Raw genomic sequence first — 25,696 nt, 5'->3', positions numbered from 1 at the left:
ATTTTCACTCATATATCAATCATCTATTTCATTCTCTAAAAGACGCATAAATTTGCAAGCTATTTCAATCCATTTCATTCTCATTTAACAAGTAAGTACCTATCTACGTACCTATAGGTACAAATATCTACATTATACGGTATACCCAACTAATAATCAATTAGTATAATCACCGGTATTCTGTTTACTGAATACGAATCTTACGTAGAATCTTTGAAACTGAAGGAAAGCTTTGAAACAACGCCAAAAAGCAATCAAGTAATTGATATGGGGGTCTCTGATAATCTTCAGCGGGGACAAAGAGCTACCTGCTCTTGTAGATGTTGACTAGACTTCGTTTTTGTGAACTTAGGTAGTGGAAGAAGTAATTAGTTTTTAATTTCTGTATTAGCTATATCTATAGGTACCTACGCTTGTAGATTGTAGATAGATATTACCTATACCTATAGAAATTATAACTGAATTAGTCATACCTACATAATAATATTATGTTTAGGCAGGCGAAATTTATAAGGAATAAATAAGACTAAAAAGAATAATACAAATAAAAAAATAAGTGTTTAAAATTACGACCTTACTTAGCTACCATAAAGAACCTAGGTAGGTAGGTAATATTTTAAAATACCTAGGTATAAGAACTACTTAGTTCTTGGAATAAGTTTAGGTTCCACTTCCACACAAGCTAAGATGCGTAAATAGAAACATTCTAACGTAAAAATCGATAAATGCGAAATTTAATCTCCCGTACAATATTCCAATCTGTTCAGTTTACACGTCAAACAAAAAGCAATTTTCGCTGAAACCAGTATAAGGCTGGCGCTACACATTGGCTTCAAAGTTTGAGCAAACATTTGACCAAAGTTTGAAGTGAAAACTTTGACGCAAACACGATTACAAATATGCCTGCTAGACTTGTTTTCAAATGTTTTACGGCACAGTTATTGCAAAGATGGCTGATAGATCGGAAGACGATTTTTGTTGTCTCTTTAATTTTTTTTATATTATCCCTATACTGGGTTAGAAGGCTATTTCTCTTTCTTTTTAGTTCATCTACCGTAAACGGTAGTGATACTTAAATTATTTTTTATTCGGACCCATGCGTCGTTTACAACGTTACGGTTTTTGTGGTCTTTGTTTTTTGGATCCCATATGGAGGGTTCCGCTTCAAGTAGCTGAAGAAATTCGATAACTACATCATTACTCCACTCCATAATGACACTCAAAATATACACACACAACTGCTCCGGTCAGCGGCGCGCGCATTACTAAGCATTGCAACAAGTGTGGCAGGGCGCACAAACTTTGAAGCAACTTTGAAGTTTGATTACTTTGATGTTCGCAGAAAAACCGACTCGACTCGGCAAACTTCAAATATGTGTTCAAACTTTGAACAAATAGGCAAATGTCAGTGCCACACTTCGCGACTTTGTAGGTATTTGCGTATTTGATCACATGTCTAGCGCCTGCATAATAAAGCTAGAAGGGGGGACCCACCCCAGTAGATAATACTCCTCACACGGGAGGGGGGACCCCGAGACATACATTCTTCCACGCCTGCGCTGCGATACAATATAGGTCATATTGTTTGTATGTTTACATGTCTGTGTATGTCTTCATTTGACTTGTTAAATCAATTTTAATAACGCCGTAATTTGTCAGGAGGTGATCGGCTTAAATTGCATTAACCTATCTATTAATAATTAAAAACAATAGTTAGGTACAATTCTTGTCTTCCCATGTTGTGTGAAGCGATTTTGTACTGAACGGAACCATTCAAATATGTATATTGTTTATATAGAGAAGAGCTCTCCCTACTATAATTTTAAGCAAGTTCTGCTAAATACATCGATTGTTGGCATTATAGACGACATTATGTGCATTGTTATAACCCTTCAGACACTGGAACAAACGTAACCTGTTTGTATATAACTGGGCTACAGAAAACTTTTTATAAATATGCAAATCCATTGTGCGACTAAAAATATTCTCGAGCGGCATCGTATTTCGCCGGTGCGATGGGAAAGTCCGCCGAAACAACAATAGACGCGCCAATCCGCGCACAATAGACCATTTTCCCGGCCACGCCTCGACAATGCCTGCACGCCCTGTCGAAAAGAAAATTTTCTTCAAATACTATACAATACAGTATTATTGTATCGACTTTCCGAACGCCCTCGTAGAACACCCACCTGACTATTGTGGTGTGCGACATTACAATGCCGGCTGTTCACCGCGCCACGCACACTGCATCGCATCAAAGAAGCTCGTTGGGCGGGGCCTAGAGCGAGACGAAGATACTCCTAGTCGCCTCGCGACCGGCTCGAGCGGGACGACGCGCACGAAATACAGCCAGTTAGATAAGGACGGCCGCAAGCTTTGTATAGATTCCGCGCTGTTTACGAATAGACAATTGAAAATTAACGGTATTCTAAATAGAATATTAGCAAATTTTTACAGAGTTACGTGCGAAATGTATTCTAGATGTTGATTACGTGTTTAGGTTGTATGGTTCCATTGCTAATTTGTAAGTAAGGGTGGTAAAAGGACGGCATTGTTCGTAGGGCAGTGACATTAGGTCGGTGCGTCCTTGTCGCTCGCGAGCGGCGCGGGGCGGTGGTCAATTGTAGCGCGCGCTTATTGTCAGCGAGCTTCGATCTGTTAGCATTGTGTGTTGGGAGTGCGTGGTCGACGGACGTATCCACGCTCCGTGTTCTAAACGATCGCGGCTACGAACTCATCGCGACGATTTTTATTTTTGTTTTGTGTGTGTTTGTTTTCGTGACTGGGACTGTGTAAAATGCCAAAGAATTGTGTTTGGACTATTTGACGTGTTTTTGTTGGTTGTTTTATTTTTATTTATTTTTTATTGTCGTCGGTCGTTAGATATTACTGATGTCTCGAAAGGCGAGAGGAACAATGCTCACTCATTTGAAGGTAAGATTACATTTAATTGTATTTTATTATAAGATCATTATGTATTAAATCTAATAATTGGAGGCAAGTTACGCACTTCTAACATAAGTATAATTTTGAGTTGATGTTCGAACTTTGAATATGTTTAACCAATGTTAGTGTATTTTACTTATAAGATTGTTACCTATTCACTTTTATTTGAAGTAATGAAACCGTGAATAAATCGGAGGTAGTGAAGTGTAAACTGAACATGGTGTTATAGAAAAATCAAGTAGATATTAGGTACCTATGTATTTAAAAGAATTATTCCTGACTTGAATGATTCGGCGAGGTTTTGTACATTTTTTTATAGTTCGTAGTTATCGGAGTGCGATGTAGGTTTCAATTTGTTTGAATTAGACTTTAGTTTGTGTTTCTTCTATCTGTGTTACGTAAAGTGCAAAAGATTAGAAGTCTAATTAGGTGTCTATATTTTAATATTATCATTTACTTTAGTGCTCTTTATTATATTATAATTATGAGGTTGGTATTAGATAAATGCTAGATGTTATGTAGGTACCTAGTTTCTTGGGCTATTTTGGTACCTACGACTTACGTCCTGTGGTTTAAGCATTTGGAATAAAATTACACAATGATAATTATAATTAAATTGCATATGATTGTATGAAATATCTACATTCTACATTATTATTTTTATGTAATTTCTATTATGAAAGGAAGCGTAATTTCTTGTCGAAAATGTTTCGGATTATTTTCCTTGGCGAACAGACATACTTATGTACCCTCTGTATATAGTTAAGTGGCCACTTGACACACTTAGCCACATTCAGAGACATTTGTAATAGTTACTTAAACTTAACTATTTTTTAATGTGTAACTTAATATTACAATAATTTAGGTGTATTTTATTTAAGATTATGATAGCGATTACGTATTGTTAGATATTTTTGTTTTTGCTTTATTATCATTAATATTTAGGTACACAAATATTTAATACCTATATAAGACATAATACGTAATTAATAATGAGAAGAAAGATAAGGAGAAAGGTAAGGGTTTTTGCTCACAGTTCTTATAGGTACGTCTAGGTACCTACATTACTAATAAATCTTGTGACCTTTTTAAAATATTTTGAAGGCAATAAAAATATAAGTTCCAGTATAGACTAGGTACATACACACCTACCTACTTACTGAAATATTTGTTATAATTGGGTATTTAAAATAAGAGAATAAAGAATAAATCATAGCATTAACAAGATCATTTAGGTACCCTCCATTTAAGGTATTTACAAAATACTTAATGCAAATTACGACAAAAGTAGGTTCATATAGGTATACCTACCTATTTACTGGTGATTTTTGAGTTTAATTGGTCGAAATAAATTGGAGAGAGATATTGTGCAATTGGCAGAAAGTGTCAACTGTCAACAATTGTAACATTATTATAACTACATTTTAAATTATAATTCAGATGTAAGTTTAAAAATCGTATGTTTCGGTCACAACCTGAACTTGATAAGCCATATACCTAAATAAGGTTTAATCTTTGAACTATCTTATTAAATAACACCCCTACATTCCTTTTTTAAGCTGGTGGACGCGAAATGGTCCACGAGTGGACGCAATTTGGATTTATTGGACGCGAACTGGGCTAAACGCATTTGTCTAATTAATTAACAACTACATTATAAGGTGATTGCGCTGGTTTTCGTCCAGTTATGGGAGTTGCCAACTTTGTGATGCGAAATAAATATTTTGGAGCACCCTTCCTTAAACATATAATATTTTTATTTAGTCCTTATATAGTCTTCTTTAAGATGATATTAAGTGAAAATAAATCATTTTGATGTATCTTTTTATTTAAATTATTTTCTGCAAAAGTAGGGTATATGCTAGTTTTCGTCCAAAAAAACTGGTTTTCGTCCTAGTGTAAGCTAGTTTTCGACCACCGTGTAGAAAAAGGAGGGTAGGTCAATTATTAAGTTAAAAACCAATTACAGGTAAATATATACTTTTATTTAATCAACATCACAATTTCTCACTACCTTACAGGTTTAGTTTTACTAATAATAATCAATATAACTAGTCAACACTGAGATCTATGTAGCACTTGGCAGTCTTTATATGCGTTAGTGATGACTGTTTAATCATTCGTAATGAAGAAAGGAATGCGTTACTTACAATGTAAATGAATAAAGTAATAATTATAGGACTGAGAAATTACATCAAAAAACAGAAATATTCATTCTAATACTTTGTTTATCAAATGAAACGTAGGTACTATATTAAACACAGCCATAATAATACGTTTTAGCTACTAAAATAAACTATACTATACCTTACTGAACTATGCATTATTGTCTTACTGATCCCTTTATTAAAGATTCTTCAGTGTACCTACGTAGCGTTTTTTTCTAGCTTTCTTAGACTCCTTCGAGGCCATCTAAAAACAATAAGATCTTTCTTAGGATACGTTGAGTAAGTAGAATAAAAAAATATTGCATTGGCAAAACAGACCTAGAATAAAAGATGATACTCAAGTGAATGATAATCAAGAAAAATACAGTGTATTATGTCTGACCTACCCCCATTTATGCTACGAATAATTGACTCTACTTCACATAAGGAGAATGATACATGACTGAATGAATGACAATATTAGGTACCTACAGCACTCTGACCCTCACCAATTATTATTTATAAGGAAGATACTGAATAGAAAACTTTTCAATACGTAAAAAAGACGAAAAGTAATGCAAAAGAATAGCTATTTTTAATTTTTGTCCACTCCAATACTCATTCATGGACGAAAACTAAAACGTTTAAAGCTACATTTAGTTTTCGTCCACTTCTTTAAATATTTTTTTATTTTGGCTGCACTGTCAAAGCAGTGGACGGAAACCAAAAAATCTAAACTAATAGCAATAAAGATCACTTCGGGAGAAACTATTCAGTATTTTAAAGGTCCGATAGAGTAAAAAGAACCTAACAAATATTCATGTAGCTGTTTGAGTTTTCGTCCACTTGGACGAAAACCAAATATTTTGAGAATTTGGTAACCTAGTATCCGTCCACTTAATTTTTCGAAGAATATTATAAAAAAAGTATAATAAACACTTCTAATTGCGTTTAATAGGCTTATATCTAAACATACGTACCAAAAACATTACGTAAACTAGCTAAAACAGTGATTTAACTTACCATGAACTTTTCTCGCCGGCAAATTTTTCTCTCGCGCGATGACATCTGCAAGGCACGGATGGGAAGCGGCCACTTTTACGTTAATTTTTTGAACTCTCTTCTTGTCAAATCAAATTTTCATGTTGATAGTACTGTTGCTTACACATTATGGAACGTAAAAAGTGCAAACTTGCGCGGGAAGGTAGGTTTGTATTCAAGTTTCACGCACGTGATTGTAGCAGGTCAGTCAAATGGACGAAAACCGAAACTGGACGGCAAACCAGCGCAATTACCCTATTTAGAATACAACTGAAATTAAATCTTAAAATAGTCTATAAAATGAACATTTTACATACATTTTTTGCTGAAATTTGTGCTGGTACATTTTTATTTTCTCCTTCAAACTTACCAATTGTACTAATTTATGGACGCGAACAGGCGAAATGACACAATAGCTGATAGGCTAGTACAATTACATTTTGTTTGAATATAGATATGTATATCATTTTATAAGCTTGTATCATTTATCTTGATGAAATAAAACACAAAAGGAAAATTAAGGGATATTCATTCATAGGTGTTCAAAGTTCGAAGTGAAATGTACTATGATATAGGTACCTAATACCTACCTGGGAATATTAGATTTTCATATCTACTTGATAATAGAAAGAGAGGGTAACCACGTATTGAAGTGGTATACCTAATAATAAAATTAAAAGTATGCGTTTGTTACCTACAGCTACTTACCTACTCTGTAAAGATGTTAAGGCCCTAAGGGTTAATGCACTTTTTAATAGGAAGATAGTTTTTAATAATTTTTTATAATTATTGTGCCTTGTATTTATTATTTAAAACTATATACCTCATAAGTATATATATACTTACCTACCTACAAGGCGATTATTTGATACTAGGTACGTCATTTCCTTTTAAGTTCTTCAGGAAACCAAATACAATTGACATTGTTCTATTTTTATTATAGGTAGGTATAGGTACTATAAGGAAAATACATTTAAATATTATTCCTGATGTAACAAATTTGAATCATTAACAAATCGAACTAGCGACTTCCACGTTTGGTTTTCCTCAATTATAATTTAATTCATAAACAATAGACTTATAAGAGTAAATAAATAGTTTTGGAACTTGCTTTTTGTTCTTTATACCTATGTAGTTACAATTTAATATCAAAATATAATTCATAACCTATTATCTATTCTCTATTTCAGCCTTTCCCAACCTTTTCCAAAGGCACCCAAACCAAATTATCATGATCCGCGGACCCCGTACCACGTATTCGCCTAAGTCAATCTACCTATATTATTTTAAAAATTGATTGAGATCTTGCAGACTTGCAGTGCTTTAGTATGAAATAGCTTAGCCACCCATTACTGGATAGATTATTCCATCTTAAAACTGAAAAATACAAATTTCGGGCGTCGGAATAGTCCGGTCACTAAGGCTTTCTAGAAATTAAAGAATTTTTAACGGATTTTAAACGCGATTTATTCATTATATTATTTTCCCGACGTTTCGAACACTTCACAGCGAGCGTGGTCACGGGGAGACACGTGTGGTCCCCGTTAAAAATTCTTTAATTTCTAAATGAAATACTCGCGTAAAATCAAACACTAGAAAATACTACTACTACTAAGACATTCGTAATTTTCTTTTTGAAAGAAATTTGCATGCAGATGATACTAAATAGTAAATACTAATGCATTTCGTAAGAAAAGCGCAAAACCGGTCCCACTTCTATAATTTCCAATCGTTTAATTTCATAAATTAATTAAGACATATACCTAGTTTGTTTCTTTGGTTAAACATCCTGAAGTCACAGATAGTTGGGGAGTTGGAGGATTTCAAGGCTTGCACAATATCTAAAGTGAAAACTGAAATCTAAAATTATGTATATTTCCCCTTCAGATTGTGTAAAAGATAAATAAATGAGTGTTTTCACGAAAAACATTAAGCGTATGTAAATTTTTGTGATGATTCATATCTTTTTTAAACCGCTAGCCGAGTAATAAAGATTATCTTCTATCTTTGTTCAGAAACAAACAAATTAATAAACTCGTTTAATGATGATTAATATATAATTAATAAACGTCAAACACATTCAAGACAGAATTAATTATATCCATATTATATTTTATTGTGATATTCAAATTTTTCACAAGTTGTCAAATGTTATGCAGTCATCGAATTTACGACTGCATACGAGGTTCGTAGAAATGATGTCGATTATGCTAAAATGTAGGAAAGATATTGCTTTCTGTCAAAAAATGACATTTTTATCTATTTGTGATTGTAATGCATTATTTGAAATTTTATACAGTTTCGAATAATTGTCTAGGAAGAATTGGGTAGATAGCTATTTAAGTAATGTTCTTAGCAATTTTTTGAATACAGTATGTCTTCAAGATAAATCTAAGAACAGTATTTCATGTAGGTATAGGTATTATTAATTATTATGAAACAAAAAACATACAGCTCATAAAACCACAAGATTTAAAAATAAATCGTTAATTTACAAGTATTTCATTTCTCGGTAAATAATAAAAAATTACTCAACGCCGGATGTTTGAATGTGTATTATAAAACTCAGTCCGAATTCTTTTCGTATAAATGTACGATTTCACCACAAAACCGGTGTTTAATATAATCGCCTGTTAATCTCGATTCCATCAAAATCTCACGTTAAACGACTGTTTTTTTAACAGCGATTAATTAGTCTTTGAAATCAGCGTTTACGCTTAGGTAATATATAATTGCATATAATAGCTAAGTCGCTGTAACTACGTTGCAGTTGATAACATTTTTATACTGTTTGTACAGAATCTTAGGTTCTAAATGATTACTATAACTTATATCGAATTATTAAATACAAACGATTTTTAATTTTGACCTGATTAGAACATGTTAAATTACCTACGTACTACCTACGTTTAAAATATGACATAGATTACATACCTACTACGTATATACAGGGTGTCCCACTATTGGTATACTAAGCGCGAAGGGACTAAAAGTTTTGCATACACTGATCACGTAAAAAATACTTAAACAACAAAATTACGCCAAAAAATTTTTGCTTAATTTTTCCTTGAAATCCTTGTTTTCATCTCTAGCTTCGCGCAGCCAGCATATACCGCTTCGTTAATGTAGGCATTTTGTCTATGAAAACATAATCTTAAACGATAGCTCACGTGCGGGTGTCAAAGTTGAGCGGATTACTTGTTAGGGGTGTACACATAGAGTTTTAAAAATTCATCTATTTGTCAAAAAATTCGTTTGGAATTTTATAACTATTTTAACGTACTCAGCGTATGCAAAACTATAATCTCCTTGGGGCTTAGAATACCGTTGCTGGGACACCCTGTATAAGTATTTTAGTTTTCATCAACATTTTAATGGAATATGCATTAGGTATTTCTTAAATAAGCCATATTTGATAGCGTTTAAAAAAATAAAAAAAAGAACTCCTTTGTTACATCTTCCTACCAACCCTTTACACATGTGAAGTTTAAACTACGGTTTCGGCGATGGGCGTCACCCTTCCTTATCCCTTCTTATCTGTTGAGCCATCTCAATTTTCATATTTAATATTTAGCAATACCTACTAAAGGATAAAGCTATGTATTATATTATTATACGCGTAGGTAATCTATACTAATATTATAAAGCTGAAGAGTTTCTTTGTTTGAACGCGCTAATCTCAGGAACTACTGGACCGATTTGAAAAATTCTTTCGGTGTTAGCCCATTTATGGAGGAAGGCTATAGGCTATACATCGACACGTTAAGACCAATAGGAGCGGATAAATGCGGGTGAAACCGCGTAGAACAGCTTATAGTAAACAATAAAAACTAAGAAACTTGTGAATTGGGGTTTCTAGGGTTGCTTAATTTCTATTTTGCTTTATAAGTTCTGTATATTTCATTAAATGATACTATGCTGAATTAAACTAAATGACGAGACTAATAAATGAATGAGGTTAAGAAAGCTGAGTTCCCAAAAACCTATTTGAACGAAAGTAGAATAACAGCAATTGTTTTTACAAACATTATATTTCATATTCTAACAGGAAACCATATAGTATTTATGTAAAACATTGCCGCAATCAAAACAGTCGTAAATTGATTCGAATAAACCCTAACATATAACGGATGCAGTGGATATTAAAAAATAACTTTAAACATAGATATAGGTCCGGTGTAAAATGCGGTCTTCTATAAAAGATGTATCGAAGTTGATAGGATGCGGTTTCATCGGTAGTTTATTAAACATTGTGGTCGGTTATGGCGTGTAAAAGTTTATAAGCGAACTTATACTTTCATCGTTGGTAACCGCTTGTTTATATTTTTGAGTAGGTACCTTGGGAGAGGAAATTTTTTGAAGATTTTATGTTTGATCTGATTTCTGTTTCGAACGATGTAACCATGGTGAGTGTTAAGTAAAAATTAAAAATAATTAATAAAAATAAATTTATAATAATTAATACAAAGCTTAAAAAAGAGCGTGTGTACCGAGCACACACGTGTCCACAAGTGAAACATCGTTAGCAAGGTTCAGAGATACCAAAATTTTCCCCTTACTCCATGACGTGATGGTATAGCCACGACGCGAAAAATTTTACTCTCAACCTGCCTAAAGAAGTTTTACTTCAAAAATAGCTATTAGGTAAAGAAATAACGAAATCTTCAAAACAATACACTATAAAATTAAGAAAAGTGGATTCCTACATTATGGGCCGATTTTTCAATGCTTGGATAATACTTATTCGTCGAATAATGTATAAAACTACCATTTTAAAAAAGTATTCTATTTGCCCGTATGTAAAGTCAGTTTACGTGACATTTTAATATGTATTATCGTGTAATACTTTATTGGACGGATAAGTTTTATCCGCGCAAGCATTGAAAAATCGGCCCTAAATAGATAAATTCTTTGTTCTAATAAAGTGTGCATATACACTCTATTACCTACATGTATGAAGACGTTAAAATGTGGGTTTACGATACATAATGTTATTTCCAAAACTTTGTATATCAAGATTATTGCTTTAGTCATTCGATATGCGTTTGATTTTCACGTGTTTGTTTATCGGAATATTGTGCCATAAAATTTGCAGACTTCTCCGATGCTTTGATACTACTATACCTGAAATAGACGACCAGATAGATCTGTTAAATTCTAGAAAATTCTTTAATATAGCTAAGTATAGGACCTATATTTATATTATTATGTATCTTAAGATGTATCTCCGTAAGATGTATGTGTATGTCGATATATTAAGATGCATTTTATTAAGTATAAGAACCTAAATTCACTTAAACATCAATAACTTATACAAGTAAAATTATTACGCCCTCAAAATTTAGTTTTCTAGCCATGTAGGTAATGTTTATAAGTCTAGCGTGTAAATTATAATTCGACCTATATTTCAAAATTATACGCCAATAGTAAAACATCATCACATCTTACTCCTGTCACATCCGACCAAATTAAATACGTGAGGCACGTAACGCGTTAGCATTATGGATAATAATTCACACAACTCGGCAGCATTATCATCACCCCACTTTTTAAATTCCCATCACGTTGGCTTAGCTTTGTTCCATTGTGAATATGTAAGAATACAGATTATGTTATGGCAGAAGACTTATTGAATCCGATTTACGCATTTCGTAAAGAGAATTTTGGAATGAAATTTCTTTAACATAGCTACTTTGACTATAAATATTATAGCTTGCATTTAGGTACATGGTTTTTCTGAGACAGTTTAAAATTATGTCAAAGTAAAAAAAAGCGTATAACTTTTTGTTGAATTAGGAATCTACTATAATAAAATAACAGTTGATCATATCAATTAAAAAGCATTGAATAAATCAATCAACCTTACATCACAAAAGCGAATTAAAAAATCAGTTACAAACTAATACAAACATTTCATAGTAGATTAATCATTCATAAAATCCTTAAAATAACGGCTGATTGGCCAATTATTTTCACGGAACGCCTGTAATTTCATTTGGCACCCTTTTAAAAACAAGTCGGGCCGATTTTCATACAAAATAAACTCGATTGAGCGACAATACTGCCCCATTGATTTGATGCTTTTGTCATTCGCTGGAGACAACGGCCTTCCGTTTCTTTCGATGTTTAGATTTGGGGGATATGTTGTGAGATTCGAGCGATTTCTACCTACAAATTGAAAGCTTAATACCTATTAGTGAGAAGGTTAATAATAGTATCCTTAATTTTACTTATTTCTTATTGGATTCAAGTCCGTGTATTATGTGGGAGTCTATGGGAGCGTTTCAATCCTTGATTCAATTATATTTCTTTAAAAGGTTATACGTAATATTGTAACACTCTTACGTGATGTTACTTTAACGATTCAGGTCCTAATGGTTAATTAATGTTCTACAATTCAATTTGTGGTCTCTGCATTACATAAATATATTTAATATCTAATAACATGTATCTTATTTAATCTTTAAGCAGTTTGAATAATATCTAGTTTCAAAACAGTTTTAACACTCTTAGCTTTTTTACAAGAATTTCTTTATAAACGTTTTAGTAACTCGCCTTACGCTCCTGCCTCGAACCGCGTCTCTCAGAAAGGGTCGTAGGTGCATTACTTGTACCCCATTGTTTACGGAGAACCCTTCGGTTTACAGCACGTGTTTTATTGTGCAATTACAGGACAATTACTGGGGCTAGTGAATGTTAAGGAAGTGCTATTGTTGGTAAGGTGGAAGGGCTAACGATAATGTACCTGATCGAAACGGGAGCAAAGAAAAATAGATGGCACATCTTGCATTCATGATAGTACGAGGGAAGTATGACAGTAAAGATGTCATAGCAAATGTATTTTGATAAATGCTTATAGATGAAGTGGTAAATGTTAAAAATATGTAATGACGATTCGAAAGTGCTTCTAAAAGAAGTCTAACTGAATAAATAAATGTTTGAGTTTGAGTTTAGATCTTCAGAATATGGTAATAATACTAGAGCTATGCTAGGAGCTATAAACTTAGAATTGGTGATTGAATATCGTGGGACGTTTCAGGGAATTGGAAATACATTTGATGGGCAGGTAGTCTGAACTGAAACATCATAAGAGATAAAGGTACCAGAAGATTTCACGGAAACCTTATAAGGGATTGATAACACTGTCACTGTCAGAAGAAATCGATACTTATCCAATTATAGTAATATTGGTTATATTGGTTTAAAAATTAGCCAACCTTGACACAATTAAGATAAAATCTACATTGGACGTGCCTCCTTGCTCCATAGCTGGATCGTGGAATAAAGGGTTTCCTGTGCAATCGTCATATGAGATGAGTAGGAAACGCCCATTACAATACACCTATATAATAAACTCACACGTGTACTGTGAGAAAGGATTTGGATCAATTTTCCTTACGATTCATTGTTCATGGATAAAGAGTGGAACTTTAGAACGATATTGAGATTCTGCGATTCGTTTTGTGGGAGATAACTTTTTGTTAATTACAATATTATTACTAAAAACATTAGCTATTAAAATATTCGATGTTAATATGAGTATTTATATAATACTAGGTTTCCGCCCGCGGCTTCGCCCGCGCAGTCAAAGAAAAACCCGCATAGTTCCCGTTCCCGTGGGATTTCCGGGATTGCGTCATTTTCCCGGGATAAAAAGTAGCCTATGTCCTTTCTCGGGTATCAAAATATCTCCATACCAAATTTCATGAAAATTGGTTCAGTAGTTTAGGCGTGATTGAGTAACAGACAGACAGAGCTACTTTCGCATTTATAATATTAAGTATGGTAGAATGTAGATATACCAAAACATAATAGAGACATGACAAGAGTAATATTTTACGGTAAAATTCTTACCAAATCGCATTGAAACACAAAAGAGGCTCAAACATATTTTAATTTATCTTATAGTGTTCTCGATCATAAATGCGAAAATAAACAATAAAATGCACAAATGATAAACCAATGTACGAATAATGGTTGCATGCGGGTTGGCAAAAAACTGCACTCCGTTTGTATTGGAAATTGGATATTTTTCGAAGCTCCAGATGCGTTAATGGCACCCATGTGTGAGAGAATGTTTTTGTGTTCATATTATGCTTGTTCAATGAAAGTTATTAATGAATCTTGTCCACAAAAATGTCTAAAAAGTTAAGATATTAAGTGGACACCAAATGTTTAAATATGTATTTCAATGGTTGTAAAGATTTTTTTAGGCTGCAATGCAATGATTACGATTCCAAAAGTTACCATATACCTATACCTAGTTAAATTTATCAACTTTTTTGAATTCGTAAATAATGAAAAATGTTTTTATTGATAATGAAAAATATTATTCGGTTAGATAAATAAGTATTTGATTGCTTAATTTATATGATAAGCACGAAATACACAAATAAATTTAAAAAACAATATCATTTCACCACATAGGTATTCATAAATGAATTATAGGTATATTTAATAACAAAACATACGAGTACAAAAAACTCCCCGCACGGAAGTATCGAAACTAGTTTGATTATTATTGTATATTTTTCCATAAAATGAACTCAGGTTCATATTTATAATAAAGAATTTTACGAGTTACATCGAACTGTACTAAAAATATTCTATCCAGGATGCAGGATATTGTTCTGTATGTTTGTTTGCGCCGAATTTCTTTATGGTTATCATATCTGTTTTATGGTAAGAACAAAGGATATTAATTTATTGGGCTTTTATGTGTAGTGTGATTATTAAACTAAAGGTCGTTGTAGTTAAAATATTATGGAAACAAATTCATACCGAATTTGTTTTAAAACTGTATGTATTTCAACATTTAAAAATGCTATCAAAATGTTGCATGTATGTATTATTTAATATATTAACATTTATTATGAGTTAGCAATCAACTTTAGTTAGGCAAAATGAGTTTTGGTTAAATTACATAATTACTATGTACCTATACCTAATAATAATTTGTTAATCAACTGAATAATTCAAATATGTTCACAGTAAATTCATATTGTTAATACATTACGTGAAAACAAAACAAGTCAATGTTGAACACAACGTGTCAATCGCATCGTTTTTGGAGCGGCATTTTTCACATTAACAAACAAACAGACGTCCCATGTGTAACATGTTTACTGTAACTGTCAATTGAACTATAATTATTAGGAAATAGTTGATTATCTTTATTATATCTTTGGTTTATATTATTCAGTTATAGAGAAAGTTATAAATGGGGGCATTTTTCATAATTCCCGGGTATTGTGAATATTGAAAAGTGTTCTTAGAGCCTAAGTTGTTCTGCAGGATTGGTCAGGTTATGTCCAATATTTGAAACTAAATACGGTGTCAGTAACATTCTGTCCGGTTATTATGAAAAATGCCCATATTTATCACTTGATCTATAACACATTTCTATCTTCTGGCGTAGGTGTTAAAGCGTGAAGATAATTTAATTTTCCGTATTCGGATAAATTAATGGATAGCTTAGGTATTTAATTACTTAATATCACATAAGTTATAATTTCACACAGATATATTAGAAGTTTTTTCTCGAAGGAAATTATAACGGACTAAAACTTTTATCAAATAAGTAATATCAACAACACATAAAATCTCTAGCATTTTATAATGAAATGCTTACATTCTTATTTCTTATTGATTACGATAAGAAAAAATCTTACTAGAAGTTATCTTGTAGGAAATTGAATTTTATCAGAAAATATTACTTGTGTACATAATGTTTATACTTACGTATTTCATAACAATAACAATTTGCTTGATTAATCTAAACAATAAATGTATTATAAGAAAAGTCACATAAATTATCGTGTTAATATTATGATTTTGATTTTAAAAATTGCAAGGACAAAGGTATTTTAACGAATTCATTAAAGTATATATATCTTTAACATTTTTACGCATTTAATTAATTATTATTCTCAGAATCAGAATAACAAATTGGAATGTTTATCAAAACTAGCCTCTGAATCATCAAAGAACAAAAGACGAGATTCATAAGGATATATTTATAACCAAAATCAAGCTGCATTAATTAGAATACATATTAAATTACGGATGGCGCCTCCCAGCCAAACATTACAAAGCCATTTTGTCTCTGGTCAAGTGTTACCAGACGTCTGCCCGGCCATAGACAATAATATCTTTGTGGTCGCGACTGGCCGCATAATGCCCATTGTGGCCGAATCAATTAAACCATAATGTGGCCATTGTAAAATACGCGCGTAACATTGTCTTAATGTATCTCACTCGTGTATCGTAAAATAATTTTTATAGTTCTATTTATGGCCGAACTGAATTTATCGACCAGATAAGTTTCAGTAGCTTTTCGGTTTAGAATTACTTATTCGGTTGCAGTCGATTTATTGCTTTTGTTGCAGCCGTAAAAAGCGCCACGATAATGTTCTACTCAGTGGCCGGGTTATTTCGGTTCTACCTGACGTTCAATTAAGCCGAAAGAAAACAGCCGTATTATATGTCACCTGTTGATAAGCTAACGACATCTCCGGGCAGAATAATATCGCGTTCCTTTTCCACGACATCAAAGGGAAAAAAGTGCATTGACTCCGACGTTTTAGATGTACGCGTGTACCTAAAACACGAATTGTAAGCTCGAATATGAGACAGTGAAGAGGCAGTCATTATTGTAAAGTAACCCAAAACCGACACATGTGTCACATATCGTCCAGGATTGCGATGCCATATGTGAAAAAGAAAAAAAGACAATCTGTTGTCTCTTCTCCCTGAGGTACGAACAATGCCGCGTTCAAATCCTGATCCACTCGTCGACTGATCTTGAACTTTGAATAGCTCATAATAAAATTCAATTTACGATTCCCACCGTGGGATCTACGGATGATTTCATTAGAACAGCGCATTCTGAGACAATTTTTTGTGCAACCTTTCGTAACCTTTAGCCTGTGACACGGTTTGTAGATTAGGCATATTGTTGACCTTTTTTGCTTCCTTTTCGGTTGCACGTGATTTTTATTTTTTGTTCACAAATCGAAGGGACTTTTGTTTTTGTTGAATTGTTCAAGATTTTGCATGTGTTCCGTCGAGAGCAGATTGTGAGGATGTCATTTGCGAATGTCGAGAGATCTCTCGTGAAATAAAGAATTATATCGGGACGTTGTTTTGTAATGTAAACGGAAGTTCTAATATTGGGGTATCGCGTCCAGGCGTGGAGGCCGTTGACAAAATTAATGTTTTATTATGAAACAATGAACGGAATGGTGTTTCTGATAAATAATGCGTTGCGGCGTGGATGAGAGATGTCCGGTCGTAATGGTGACACGACCGCTGAGAAATAAACCAAAACACGTGTTGGTGTTACTAATAAATGACATTACAGACAATACTTGAAAGCGTACAGATCGCGAGCTGAAAATCAAACTTCCGTTCTTATTTGATGACAGGATATTTTTAATTGAAGTGGAGCGGAAAGGATGTTACTATTAGCTTTTATTATGAGGTGACAAAATACGATTTCTTTGTATAAATCTCAGTGAAGGACGCATTTTTCGGAACGGAGTGACTTACTTACGAGAGGGGCGAATACGAAATTTTTCAAATCTCATTGAGATCTCATACATCAGAATTTGTTCTGTAGGTCATATTCCCATCACTTAAATTTTTTCGTAGGACGTTAATTTATTTTAAAATTTAATTAATTTCCATTGTAAGCATTTAATGGAAAAATAAAAAACTCTCACATTGAAGTTAAATCTCATTACCGTCTGCCCTAATTAGGTGTGAAGCAATGTCTTGTTCTAGGAACTTCCATTTTATACTATTAAAGGTTGTCTGCCATCTTAGATTTATGAGCAAATCTCCGCGATGTGTTACGAATAAAAATAATAGAATTGTCGTATCTAATAATATATCAGCCGTTTCCGTTCGAGCATTCGTTTATTTTGAGTTTGGACGCGAATATCATAAGGTTCATTCAGTAGAGATTTTAGTAGCGCAATAATTGTTAATATTATAGGACGGTTTTAATTAGCCCGGTGTTAATGGTATTCCAGCTATTAACCGGGTTTTATAGTAAACGGTTGTAGCTTGTGAATTATGGCTGTAACAATGTTGGAACGGTTCTGTTTAATTATGAATTACTAGATTTAGAAATGTATTACGCTCGTCGAAACGGTATTAAAACATTATCGTCTTGAAAGTGCATGAAAATCGATCTAGTCCAGGAATTACGATGTATTAATAACAGGTATATTTATGCATAGTTCTAGATAATAGGTACCTTAAAAATGACAGTCATCCAAGCTTTTCAATTTAAAAATGATTGCGAATTGTAAAACAGTATACCATCAATTTTTAATCAAGGCCCGTATAGCTACTTATATCCTTCGCATTCCTGATACATCAGGAAAACCTGTTTCTTCGAATCAATCACACAACAATGAAAACTCCAACAACGACTTAATCCGCGCAAATGAGATTGTTCGAGAAACAAAATAAATCCGATGACTGATGTACCCTTGTAACAAAGCCCATGATGGATACCTGCACGACTTCAAAAGAGAAGAAGACAATTATTCATAAAAAAGAGCGTGTGTGCGCAGCACATTCGTCAGAAGTGAAACTTCTTTGGCAAGATTCGAAGATACCAAAATCGTTGCCTTCACGACGTGACGGTAGTGTCATGACGCGACCTTGAAATTTTTCGTAAATTAACATCACTAATGAATTGCTTTTCGTCTTGTTACAGTGGAACCTTAGATACCTACATAATAAGATTTTTGAAGTGAAACTTCTTTAGGCGCGTTGAGAGTAAAATTTCAAGGTTGCGTCATGGCAAAACCGTCACGTAGGTAGATAAAGGAGACGATTTGATATATTTGAATCTTGCCAGACGTTTCACTTCTGACACGTGAGCTCGACACACATGCTCATTTTAAGTACTTACTTTATTTTCGATTCAGTTTATATGAAAAACCTTGTAAACTAAGAAGTAGATATGTTTAATAATAATGATGACGTTTTGTTTAAATTTGATACGAGGTATTTATATTATTTTGTGCGGATATTAACTGAAACTTCATTTTTGACGGAGTGGTAAACAATATTTTGATGATACAACTTTTACGTAAGTTATTCTTGCGTGTGTAAATTTTATAACTACCTATGCAACTTTAATACAGGTATGTTGGATACTTACCTATACTTATTTATTTTATTAATTCATATCTATAGATATATAGATACTGTATCTAATTTAAATATCAAATGCTTATTAATAGGATGTTTATTGGTCTTAGTAGTGTTAATTTTTTTTTATAGAATTTTTGTATTGTTTATTTTAATATGTGGATAAAAATCTTCTTGTCTAAATTAACCAGTACCTACACCATAATAAAAAGTTAATACAAAACACTTTTGCCTGTTTCGATGGAGATATAACCACTTCTGTTTTATTGTTGGAGCCATATTTTATGACTGGATTGTGTACGGATTTAGATTTAATGGAGACTATTCATACGTTCATGCATGTAATATAAAAATATTTACATGGTTTAAATCAAAATTTTAATAGTTTTCGTGTATATGACAGTCAATAAATCGATAATCTTTAGGGTTTTAATGAGTTTTTAATTTTTATATTGTTCTAAAAATAAATAATAAAATAAAATGGTCTTTATTGGTCTTAAAATGAATAGGTAATCTATTTTTTCTTGTTAAGTACATAATTTTAATGAGCATAAATGGCAACGATAGTTGTAATATATTAGTAAATTTCCAATAAACTTAATATTATTTTTATGTCTTAAGAGTTTAATGTGAATAAACCCTTATATCTGAACGCAAAAGCACTCAATGTTCAATTACGCTACCGCTATCTTGGAAGTTAAAATGTAAACTTTTACGGCATCAATTTTCATGTGTGTACGTTGCCTACATCTTCTGCTTTGCTTATGTTTACCGCTTTATTAGGCCATATTTCATGGAAAACATGTTATGAAAACAAAACAAAAACATCTCGAATTTATCAAAAGTAAAATTAATGTAATGTTAACCAAATAAATCACATTCACCGTCGCGTTATTAGGCATATATTTTATTATCCAGTACTCAGCTCGCAATTTATTTGACATTATTATTGTATTGTTACAACGCACATTAATAAAAACGAAGCACCAACTAAATGAAATGACGCTGTAGATTCTAAATAAACATCGAATAAGCTTACACAACAATATCTATTGTGTGGTTGCAATCATTAGTATTGATGACGCAAATATTACGAACTCGAAAACACGTGAAAAAACATTAAGAGCCAATCAAAGCACCGACGTACACAACACAATGTCTATTAAAGATGTGTAAGGAGTAGTACAGGGGGATCGGACAAAAGTGGTGAACGTAATGATCCGAAAGAGTGGCTGTACGGAGACGCGTCGAATGTGAATGCAAGGAGCGAAGCATGAATATTACAAACGTTCAATCGCAGCCGCCTCTTTGTGCTGAACAATGTGCTCGGTCAAGGACTTGATAGCGAAGGACAAAGGGTGAGGCAGGAACACAATTCAAAATGTTTGCGGTTGTTGCGTTTTTAATAACTTGTTTAGACTATTAGAACGAGGAATTTTATAAAACGATGTATATAAAGTAGCTCTTGTTCAAAAGATAATGAATTTCAATGTTAAGTAGAGCGATGTTTAATGAAGACATAAATTTTACTTTTTACTGTACGAAATATTAACGTCCAATACCTTACTTAATACTTTCACATAATCGATGAAAGAGATACCATGTGAGCTAAGATAATCAGAATACAATATCACTCACAAATTGTGACCGGACATTAGAGAATTGTATGTGAGTTAAGAAGCATCACGAGATCAACGCGAATAAAGGCATCGAAGCTGGACTGAAGCAAGGGGTAGTACAATGTCGGCGAGGTCCAAACAAAAACTGACAACACAATACGGAGTGGTCCAACAACAGTGGCCGCTCGTAAATCAACCTCTGACAAAAGTAACAATGGTATTGAGGGTACCTTATAAGAGATCTTAGTATTGTGTTTATTCTTTGATGTTCACTAATAAAACCTTTGATTAATATCGTATAGACGGAACCAGTTGGTATGCAAATAATAGGCACAAAAGGTGGAATTCCTCAGTAGTCGAAACACACGTGCTGGGGTGTGGACAAAAGGAACTAATGCTACATCTCACTCACAATGCTCTCGTGAGACGACATTCTTATTAGATCCGACCTAGCGTGTCAGATTCCTCAACTATGAAACTTCTGGCACAAGATAAATTGACCAATTTTCCAGCGGCTTCTAAGAAAACCAATGATGACGTTTGTATATTATTTCAGATTCAGAGACAGCTTGTCATAAATGTAATATTTACCCAGATTTCACGACTGACGTAGAAAGATGATAGAAGTGTATATTCAGTCGTGTTTATTTTCCCGTTATTATATAGTCCATAGTGAGTACCAGCATGATGATTAGAAAAACTTGTTTATTATGACTGCTTTTAATGCTTGTGCGCAAGATTTTTCAAACAATATTGTTTTATCCAAACGTAGTTATCTTATACGATGTAATTTCACTCTTAATTTAAGTTGGTTATGTAAATAATTGAAAAATAAAACTATGCTTGTACAATTTGATATGGGTCAGACGACTGGCCGATCGCTGACCCACAGATAGTGTGAAGTTTTTGTGTGTTGATCGTTTTATTGTTTCCATTTTGGTGGCATTATCAATTGAATTGTGTCTACCGTAATTTAGGTTATTGAGATAAATCCAACAATCTAATATTTTATGCGATATACATAACGAATCTATTTATGGAGCTGTTTCCACGGTGATTTATATCTATTTTTAGTTGTATTAGTGTACTGCTTGATAAAGTATGAATGTTCTTGATAATCTAAGTTGGGAGTGCCATAAAGCTTTACTCTTACTGTGAAATATGACGCTTATTATAATATTATTATACCTCTAGTTTACTTTTTCTCTGTTCTTTATAGCAACAAAATATATTTTCGTTACAATTCCGTTTAAAAAATAACTGTTTCTGTTATACGATATAATGCCATAAAAATTCCCAGTATCAAAGCGTAAAATTGTTAAACACTTCCTCAATTATATAATACGAGGTGAGAGTTCAAGCGAATGCAAAATATTCCTTCCAAACTAATTTTCTAGGTTATCAATTCCTATTTCTTTTAAATAAACTATTGTACGAGGTTATCTGTTCCTGTTTTTATCAATTGTATTTTTGTTCTCCATTGTTTAACTACATTTTAATTTGTTATACGTAACAATGCGATTTTTGTTATGCTTATCTCCATTAGTTGTATATTGTACTTTCTTGTTCTATAAATAAGTGAGTTCGGTTAACGTTAATACAGTGAAACCTGGTTAAGTGAGACATCAAGGGACCAGCAATGTCGTTTCACTTATAGAGGTATTCCACTTACCCAGTGTCTCAGATATACAGGTATAAATAAATATCTGTCTCATTTACAGAGGGTTGATAACGATTGTAGCTTTCGTTTTGACATTTTTCAAATAAACATCTGTATGATAGTAAAGCGAAACTAAAACTGCAGGTAATTGAAGCTCAAAATTTGTACTTACGTACTTGGAATTACGTGTGGAATTTGTGGGTAGAATAAGAATGAGTAAACAAACAATGTTATCTCAGTTACAGAGGTATATGCATATAAAATTTACTCGCTGTCTCAGTTATAGAGGTGACTATGATGATAAATCGAAAGAACAAATCCCAGATATAGAGGTTTACCTCGTCCCACTAACAGAGGTAATTCAGTGCCAAAGTGTTGGGACCTCAGCATGAGTTCCAGTTATGGAGGTTTCTCACTTATCCAGGTCCCACTTAACCAAGTTTCACTGTATAATAAATGTTCCGAAATCAGCGTCTGGCATGTTTTATAGAAAATAAAAACATTCAGACATACAGATAATGGTGTAACATCCGTTTCGTATGAAAATATCTGTTGGTTCGAATAGAAGTAGGGATTTGTACGATTTCCAATGGTTGCTTTTGGTTTGAAACGATTTTGATAATATCTATGATTCTGTGCGGATTGTGCACAATTTATTTCTATTGGTCTTTTGAACGCTTTACAACTATGTGGGTTTCTATTAAGTTATTTCATGTTATTAGGATAATCATTTGTGTAAGTTCTAGCTTCTGAAATAAGCTTTTATTTTTTCTGTGTTCTACATTAACTGTATTATCATTATGTTTTACTGAAAAAGAAAACTGTTTTGACAAACCAGTGATATTTTGTCACAAATTTCTTTCTTTAAACAGCATTGTCAATCCAGTGATATTTTGTCACAAGCTTCCTATTTTAATCAGCATTTTCATACCTACATATTGTAGATAGTCGCATTGTTTCAACACTTTCACAGACTTCCTGCATTAACCTATTGGCTAACATTTCATTGACAACCTCATAACAGATTCCTATTAGACGATAATGTCAGTCCGCGTATACGCAATCATCTAAATAGCCACCCGCTTTGTTTCCCCTTAGAACACGGTGCCAAATGCTCCGGCTATTTCTGGATATAATTCGCACATCAAATACATTTTAGTGATATAAAAATTATTTCCACTGCGTCATTGTTAGTGTTAGAAAGTTGGGAACTAACTTCTTGTTTATGTTTCGTCTGCTTTTTGCCTTGCGATTTGTCTTTTAGTAGGTTTCCTTACAATTGCCAAAGTATCAGGTATTTTGCTTGGAATATTGATAAGATGTTTTTATTCTCTTTCTTTTCTTACTGTTAAATTTTCCGTACTTTTATAATTATTCACAATAATAATATTAAAAGCGTGTTCATAAATAACATTAAATATGTGTTCATTCATACACGACAGAAAAAGAATCACTGTCTCTTTAAAACTGTGCTAATTACATCCAAACTAATTGAACGTTTAATTAAAAATCCCTGCTCTTTATTTTCTTTAAAAACACAATTCGTTTCATAAAAGTAAGTCAAATGTTCTGTCATCACTAAATCACTCTGCAATAAAATGAGACAATAAAAATGATTTCGTTTACTTTTCGTGCTTTCTGCGTGTGCGCAAGTGATTTGTTGGATTGTCAGTGTGCACTCCCCTTTGATTGTTCACTTTAATGTTTACAGACAGTGAAAAAAATTAAGGAGCTTTATACGTATTGTGTTTTGTTTTATCAGACAGATTTAAATGGTTTGCGTTAACATCTTTGGATGCTACATTAGTCTTGTTCGTTAGTCTGAGTAGGAGTGTCATCACAGTGACCGAAAATTAATAATTTATTTTGGCAGTATTTTTGCTTTTATTTGTATCAAAACGTTGGTGTCTTCTGTCATCGTTTTGCTTTCTGAATGTACGATAACCATTTTATTTAAAAACGTTTCACTTTGTTGTTTTGAAGCACTGATTTCAAATAATGGTCATCATGTTTTTACGAAATTTCCCGTAATCTCTCAAAGCAATTTTTTCCGTCATACGTTTTCTTATAACATAATATTCTTCTGATATTTATTATAAACATACATTTAGCAAATTATATAAATAAAGCCGTCAACAGTCAATAGTAATGAACATAAGGGAGTGGATGAATGGAAAAATTTCGGAAACGCAGAGGTCATACAATGGGCCTTAGGGTCTTTGATGTGACAAGTAATCAATGGCTGGGAAAACTAATACTAATATTTTTGATGTTGAATATGTTTTGATAGCGGTGCATTGTGGCAATTCAGCTGATTATGGTATTGTTGGTAAAGATTCGATGAAATGAGTTTACTGACAAGCTATAGAATAATATGATGTGTTTTTTATTCGTGTTTGAGATTTTCTTGTGACGATTGGTAGTGTGGTAATTTTAATGCTCAAAATGAGCTTCTCATAGGCTCAATGTTTCCAGATTTGGAAATTTTGTTTGCTGTGTAGAAAATACAATTTCAAGCAAGAAAAAGCCATTATAATTTGCTAAAATATATAAACCGACATTTATTTGTAGGCATTAAAGTGCATAATATACATATTTTATACAGCAGATACCCGTAGTGTAAAGTGTTAGTAGGTTCTTTAAAAAATATGTACTGTCAAATCAACCGAAACTGTGTGTTATCCGCCGAAAATAGAAACATGTTAATATTTTTAGGTCGATTTGTAAACATTATTCGTTCACGAATTCACAAGTCACATTATATTTAGTACCCACTGAATGTAGCAATTGGAATCGAATTGTATCGATGTATCGAGTATTATCTAGCCCTCTTGTTTGTCGAATCGATTATTCCGCTTCATATCATCGTTATTGGGTAAACAAGACCCTCCCGGATCACAATGTACTCTTGTTGACAATTTTGTTGGTTCGAGTTCGGTTGAATTTACTTTGCTGCTAAATTGGGTTGGATTTGCGATAGTCGTATCTGTTTTATCTTAAACTAGTTTAACCTTAGAAGTATTTTTAAGATTTTAACATACGTATTGAGGAGGTTATGATACATAAAAATCTATTTTAGTATCTATTAAAACAAAGACATATTCATATCTATT

General features: G+C 32.8%; 1 protein-coding gene across 2 annotated transcripts in view; it reads left to right on the top strand.

The window, feature by feature from the left end:
- Positions 1-25,696, top strand: part of Sox102F (transcription factor Sox102F) — a 235,717-nt gene that overhangs the window by 130,960 nt on the left and 79,061 nt on the right. The window contains exon 1 of one of the 2 annotated variants that reach the window (XM_090116835.1): positions 2,617-2,934. The exons of the other annotated variant lie outside the window; for it this stretch is intronic. The gene's annotated coding sequence lies outside the window, so the exon portion shown is untranslated. Of the gene's footprint in view, positions 1-2,616; positions 2,935-25,696 lie in introns of those variants that run through there. 2 annotated transcript variants of the gene reach the window in all.

The sequence above is a fragment of the Colias eurytheme genome, chromosome 26 (genome assembly GCF_061535395.1).
Source record: "Colias eurytheme isolate Ceu_HAF_F1 chromosome 26, ilColEury1 Martin Lab GWU primary, whole genome shotgun sequence".
Taxonomy (NCBI): domain Eukaryota; kingdom Metazoa; phylum Arthropoda; class Insecta; order Lepidoptera; family Pieridae; genus Colias; species Colias eurytheme.
This window is presented reverse-complemented; position numbering and strand designations above follow the sequence as displayed.